Source organism: Bison bison, unplaced genomic scaffold, assembly GCF_000754665.1.
Source record: "Bison bison bison isolate TAMUID 2011002044 unplaced genomic scaffold, Bison_UMD1.0 scf7180017849655, whole genome shotgun sequence".
Lineage (NCBI taxonomy): Eukaryota > Metazoa > Chordata > Mammalia > Artiodactyla > Bovidae > Bison > Bison bison.
In genome coordinates, this window is record NW_011480228.1 from 2,344 (window position 1) to 9,591 (window position 7,248).

Here is a 7,248-nt window from a genome sequence, read left to right on the forward strand (position 1 = left end):
AGGGACTCTCAAGAGTCTTCTCCAACACCACAGTTCAAAAGCATCAATTCTTCGGCGCTCAGCCTTCTTCACAGTCCAACTCTCACATCCATACATGACCACAGGAAAAACCATAGCCTTGACTAGATGAACATTTGTTGGCAAAGTAATGTCTCTGCTTTTGAATATGCTATCTAAGTCGGTCATAACTTTCCTTCCAAGGAGTAAGCGTCTTTTAATTTCATGGCTGCAGTCACCATCTGCAGTGATTTTGGAGCCCACACACACAAAAAGAGTGAAATAATGCCATTTGCAGCAACATGCATAGACCTAGAGATTGTCATCCTAAGAAAAGAGAGTCAGACAGAGAAGGAAGAATATCATATGATATCACTTACATGTGGAATCTTATGCAAATGAACTTATTCTAAGAAACAGACTCACAGACACAGAGAAAGGAGGAGGTGGGGCAGCAGAGAGATGGATTGGGAGTTTGGAGATTAACAGATGCAAACAATTATATATAAAATGGATAAACAAGGCCCTACTGTATAGCACAGGGAATTGTATTCAATATCTTGTGATAAACCATAATGAAAAAGAATATGAAAAACAATGTGTATATATATATATATATATGTATAACTGAGTCAATTTGCTGTACAGTAGAAATTAGCAGAATATTGTCAATCAACTATCCTTCAATAAAATAAATTTTTAAAAAGAAAAAAAAGATTATTTTCTTCTGTCACTTGAGAACACTGAAAATATCAAAAATTATAGAAGTTCAGAAAGATTTCCAGAGCATAGATGAATTAATGTCTATCTCCTCTCCCCTAAAATCAAAAGGATCAAGTTTGGAGAATGTGAAATGGCATTTCCAGAACCAACCAGAACCTAGGGTAAGGGAGCCAGACCTGAAGTTTTAGACACAGTTGGGTGAGTTTCTGAATTTAATTTACAATACATATTCCTTGTTTTGAGATGAAAGTCCATGGACCATTCTTTCTCATTTTGTGCTGTTGAGTCTCAAGTGAAACTGGTGGCAGCATCTGTTGGAGAGGAATCAGAGAATATTAAAGGGCTCAAAGGACATAATAGGCAGGCAGATTCCTCTAAGTAGGTAGATCTCTCATTCATCTACCTTCATGATTTTTACTCTGTGACAAGCTTGGTAACTTAATTCTCATAGACTCGGATCCCCTCATCTTGATTTAGAAACAGTGTTCTTGGTTCCTGCCACATAAGGTCTATCTGCAATGAGAAGACTGGTGAGGGAAGAGTTCACAGGAATGAAGGAATGCTGAGATGAGAGCACAAGAATTGCATCCTTGTCCATCCTTCCTTTCCCTGGGTTTTCCCAGAAGGTACGTTTGCATATGGCAGCACTTGCCTTGCCTCTCTAGGATGATTATGATGTCCTTTGTTATATTCAGCTTATAAAAGCTCTAATAAAGGCACATCCACATCACTCTGTATCTTGATCATGGAAAAGGCAGACTCTACGGGACCAGGTTGGGATAGTGTCAGGCATTCACAGTGTGTATACTCTTTCATAGGAGGAGAAACAGTGGAAGAGCTGAGTTGTTCTCTAATGGAATCCTTTTTCCTGTGTCCACAGATTCCTTTAGAGAAGAATGGCTTCTAGAAATGGGTTTTTCCTGACTCAGTTCATTCTGATGGGATTAACAGACCAAGCAGATCTCCAGCTCCCCCTTTTCTTCCTGTTCCTAAGAATGCATATGGTCACTGTGATGGGGAATCTGGGCTTGATAATCTTAATTCAGCTGAATTCATATCTACATACCCCCATGTAGTTTTTCCACTTTAATTTGTCCTTCATAGATCTTTGTTATTCTTCTGTGTTTACACACAAAATGCTAATTAACTTCACATCAAAGAAGATTATTTCTTACATGGGGAGCATCACTCAGCTCTACTTTTTCTGTTTTTGTTTTTTTTTTTTTGTCATTTCTGAAATCTATGTGCTGACATCAATGGCCTATGACAACTATGTGGCCGTCTGTAAGCCACTTTTGTATCATGTTGCTATGTTCCCTAAAGTGTGTTCCACCCTATGCTCGGTTCCTACTTGATGGCATTTTCTGGTGCCATGGCTCACACTAGATGCATGCTGAGACTGACCTTCTGTGATGCAAACACCATCAACTATTATTTCTGTGACATCCTCCCTCTGCTCCAGCTCTCCTGCACAAGTGCCTACTTCATGAGCTGGTAGTTTTCTTAATGGCAGGCATCAATATAATTGTGCCCAGTATTACCATCTTTGTCTCTTATGGTCTCATTTTCTCTAACATCTTTCACATCAGCTCCATGGAGGGCAGGTCCAAAGCCCTAAGCACTTGCAGTTCCCACATAATTGCTGTTTCTCTGTTCTTTGGATCAATGTCATTTGTGTATCTCAAACCATCTGCTGGGTGTATGGATGAGAGAAGTATCTCTTCTGTCTTTTACACCAAGGTGGTTGCTATGAGGACCCCCTTATTCTACAGCTTTAGAAATAAAGATGTGAAAACTGCTCTGAGGAAAACTGTAAGTGGGATACAGTTTTGACTAGCAACAGTGTCTCTGTGCAGATAGTCAAAATATCAAAAGACTCTCTTTTCAACTATAATAATTTTATTAGCATCTTCTTAACCTATTTCTATTTTATCATATTGAAAGGCATTTGAGATTTGTGTCAATTTATTTATACTTATCATATAGGAGGACCTCTCTCCTTATTCACCACTTGTATAATTTCCTGTCCTTACATGTTCCTATTTTTTAATACTATTAAGAAAGACATTTGCTATCTTGTTTACTATTTATGGGCTTCCCAGTTGGCTCAGTGGTAAAGAATCCTCCTGCCAAGGCAAGAGACTCAGGTTCAATTCCTGGGTCAGGAAGAGCCCCTGGAGGAGGAAACAGGAACCCACTCCAGTATCCTTGCCTGAGAAATCCCATGGAGAGAGGAGCCTGGTGGACTACACTCTCCATATGATCACAAAGAGATAGGACATAACTGAGCACAAATGCATGTTACTATTTATTGCAGTACATTTTGTGTATTTATTATAATACATTTTGTGTATTTATTGTATTCTTTTCTAGAATACATTTTTCTCTCTATTAGTTTGAACTTCCCTTTTCCTCTGAAAATAGAAGACTATTCAACAGATGATCAAATCAGGGAACACTAGGGTGACATTATGTTGCTGGAGATGTCTTATCTGCCTATTGCCATTAGAAACATGACTCAGAATGTTCCCTCTTCCCATCTTTCAAGGCTTCATTAAGCAAGACTGTATCACCTAATTTCTGTGGTGGAAGACTTCATAGTGACTGTTAAGTATAACCCATTTTGCATCTGTAAACACTGCATTACGCTTCCTTGACAAAGGATTTTGTCACCTGCAAATCATTGCAGGTTGTCAAAATGTATTCATTATATGGGTGGTACAATAAAGCTCAGAATAGTTAATGATGTATTTACAGTCATATGTGTTTTTAATGAAAAAGTGTATAATAAATTTGTTTCTGACTTCAAGTTGATTAAGCTCCTTAGTATCCTTTGCTTCTATTCTATCTCTTTAATATTGCTTAAGTAAATATGGTACAAGAAAAACTATTCTAGCTTGTAAGCTGACTGTGCTTTGTTTCAGGGTGGTACATGAATTTCTCTCAGGCTGGGTATTGATTGCTCTTTTGCTATTTAATTTTTTTTTAAGAAAACAGTTTGTCAGGGGCATTTTTTTAATGTAGTTTATTGAAAAGAGAATGCCTCTTGGGTTAGTATATTGGGGAGGTGATTGTTCAAGTAAGAACATTCCTTTTTTCACAAAATTTAAAAAATAAATAGTTTTTTGAATGCTTGCAAGTGTTTGTATTTCTGAGAACAGGGCATGGGAGAGAAATGAGCCAGTAACCTCTCATGAGGCTGGACCTCAACAGACACATGGCCAATAAATAAGAGGTCCCCTGTGGAGTGTGGGCATGAGGCTTAGGACCTGCTCTTTAATCTGGAAGTTTTTTCTGTTCCATCTAGTGAAAGAAATGTATCCAGTCCATAAAGTTTTTCTAATCTTATAATGCACAGTGACTATACAGTAGTACTGTTTGGGGGAATAAAGGTGAATTTAAAGGGAATAAAGGAAATAAAGCTGTGGCCAGAACTGGGTAATCCAGGTAGAAATAAGACAGTTTTGCATGAAATAAAATGGTGAGTAGTGACTAAAGCCCAAATAAGAATGAAGGTATTCAGAAAAAAAAAAAAAATGATAGCAAAAACCTGTATTTATGAGTCTCCTCTTTTTTTTTTTTGGACAGCCCTAGAGGACAGGGAGGCCTGGCGTGCTACAATTCATGGGGTCTCAAAGAGTCAGACACGACTGAGTGACTGAACTGAACTGAGAAATACTATAGAGATCATGGGATTTATCTGGATAGGATAAAATCTTAAACTTTTGATATTAAAAAAGTTAAATTCACAAGTCTCCATTCCTTTGGTGTACCCTGAGTACAACTAAACCACTCCTGCTTTTAGTGACTTCCATATGCTTCTTCCTTATTTATTTTAAGGTATAAAATAAATCAATCTGCAGTTAAAACTATGATAATTTGAAAGAAACATTTGGTGGATAAATTGTAACAGTGTCTTTTCTGGAATAAGATGTTGGATTATTTTTCTTTCAAGAAAATAAGGAAAAGGGTTACTCTAAAATGCTTAAAGCTTTAATTGTGTCAATTTCCACATTTTTAAAGATAACTTTAATATTAGTGTTTGTTTTATAGTCCCCTCTGAAGAGTTAGGTACTGAGAAATTACGCATTTATCACCACCATGGTATGTTTGCTTTTTTGTGTATTTTTAGATATTCACCATTAACATAGTTTTTAACTCCTTGCTATATCCTTGATTTGTAGTTTTCAATGTAGTTTTCACTCATACCACATCCCCTGATCTCAATATCAACATGTATGATTTTCATTTTAAAACATCTTTTTATATAAAACAGTTGACCTAGATTGGTATTTTTTTCATTTACCTGCTATCCCTTTTTATAAAATTGTCTTCCTTATATATAGAGAAGTATATCTAAATTAGTCAATAATGATTACACTCTTTATAACCTTTGTAGGTATGCAGAGGTACACCCACTCTGCTCACTATTTTACCATTATTTGAGATGCCAAAAATGTGCAACAGTTGGTCACAAATCTTCCATTTAAGAAGCCTCAAAATAGAAATTAAATTTGTTTCATTTTTAGAAAAAATGAACTTTCAAATTAGGTTTCATTCCATCAGATTATTGTGAAAAAAATAATTTTTGAAAGTGGAAGTTAGCTATACTCATGCAATTAAAGTGTAAATAAGTAATTTAGATATGATTTTCTTTCAAGGTCTATAGCAATAAAAACATACCTCATGAAACAAGATAAATCTCAAATAAAGAACCTTATCTTGTATTTAAAGAAAATATAAAGAGTAGAAATAACAAAACCCAAAGTTAATAAAAGGAAAGAAATTATAAGGAAAAGAGCAGAAATTAGTGAAACAGAGACTGAAAAAGTACATAGGAAAACTCAATGAGACTATGTTCTTTGAAAAGATAAACAAAATCAATAACCCTTCTGCCAGACTTATCAAGACAAAAGAGAGATGGCTCCAAAAATAAAATAAAAATGAAAAAAGAGGCATTACCAGAAACACCATACAAATAAGAAGGATCATAAGAGACTATATGAAGTATTATATGACAATAAAATGGATAACCTAGAGGAAATGGACAAATTCCTAGAAGTGTACACTCTCCCAAGACTGAACTGAAAAGAAGTAGAATATGAACAGATCACTTGTCAGTAATGAAATTGATTCAGTATTTTTTTTAAAGTCCAAGACCAAATGGCTGCAAAGGTGAATTCCACCAAACAATTAAAAAGAGAGAACAGCTATCCTTTTCAAACTATTCCAATAAATTTCAGAGAAAGGAGCAATTTCAAGCTCATTATTTCAGATCAGCCTCATCCTGATATAAAAACAAAGCAAAAATACCACAAAATGTTTACAGGCCATTATCACTGATGAACACAACTGCAAAAATTCTTAAGAAAACACAGGAAAGTCGATTTCACGAATACATTAAAAGGCTTATACACCATTATCAATTGGGATATATCTCAGAGACGCAAGGATGATTCAATAAATGGAAATCAATCAGTGTGATATACCACATTAATAAATTGAAATAAAAATAAAATCATCTCAATAGATGCAAAACAAATCTTTGGTGGAAGTTCAACATTTGTTTTTCATAAGTCTCTCATTAAATGGCCACAGAGGGAGGCATCTCCAAATAGTAAAGTCCACATGTGAGAAACTCACTGCTGACATTATATTCAATGGTGAAAAGCAGAAAGAATTTCCTCTAAGATCACAAATGAGACTAGGATGCTCACTATCACCACTTCAGTCCACATAGTTTTGGAAGTCCTAGCCATAGAAATCAGACAAGAAAATGACATAAAGGTATCCACATTGTAAAGGAAGAGCTAAAACTTGTACTCTTTGCACACATGATTGTAGAAAAAATAGAATCCTACAGAAACCACCAAAAACCATTAGCACTCATTCATAAATTCAGTAAATGTGCAGGAAACAAAACTGAACAAACAGCAATTTGTTGCATCTCTCTAAAGTAATAAACTATCAGAAAGATAGTTTGAGAGAACAATCAAATGTACAATTGCATTAAAAAGAATAAAATACCCAGGATTAAACATAACTGAGGAGGTGAAAGACCCATGCTCAGAAAATGATGACACTGATGAAAGAAATTTAAGATTGCACTAAGAAATGGAAAGATATACCTTGCTCATGGTTTGGCAAAATTAGTATTATAAAAGTGACCATACTACCCAAGGAAATTTCTTGCAATCCTTACAATAGCATTTTTCATAGAATTTAAACAAATAATTCTAAAACTTGTATGGAAACACACAAAAAAACAAATAGCTTCAGTTCAGTTGCTCAGTCGTGTCCGACTCTTTGCGACCCCATGAATCACAGCACGCCAGGCCTCCCTGTCCATCACCAGCTCCCGGAGTTCACCCAAACTCATGTCCATTGAGTTGGTGATGCCATCCAGCCATCTCATCCTCTGTCAACCCCTTCTCCTCCTGCCCCCAATCCCTCCCAGCATCAGGGTCTTTTCCAGTGAGTCAACTCTTCTCATGAGGTGACCAAAGTACTGGAGTTTCAGCTTCAGCA

General features: G+C 35.9%; 1 pseudogene; it reads left to right on the plus strand.

Moving 5' to 3' along the window:
• The first annotated feature begins 1,616 nt into the window (after positions 1-1,616).
• On the plus strand, positions 1,617-2,553 carry LOC104994079 (annotated as a pseudogene).
• Positions 2,554-7,248: the final 4,695 nt, after the last annotated feature.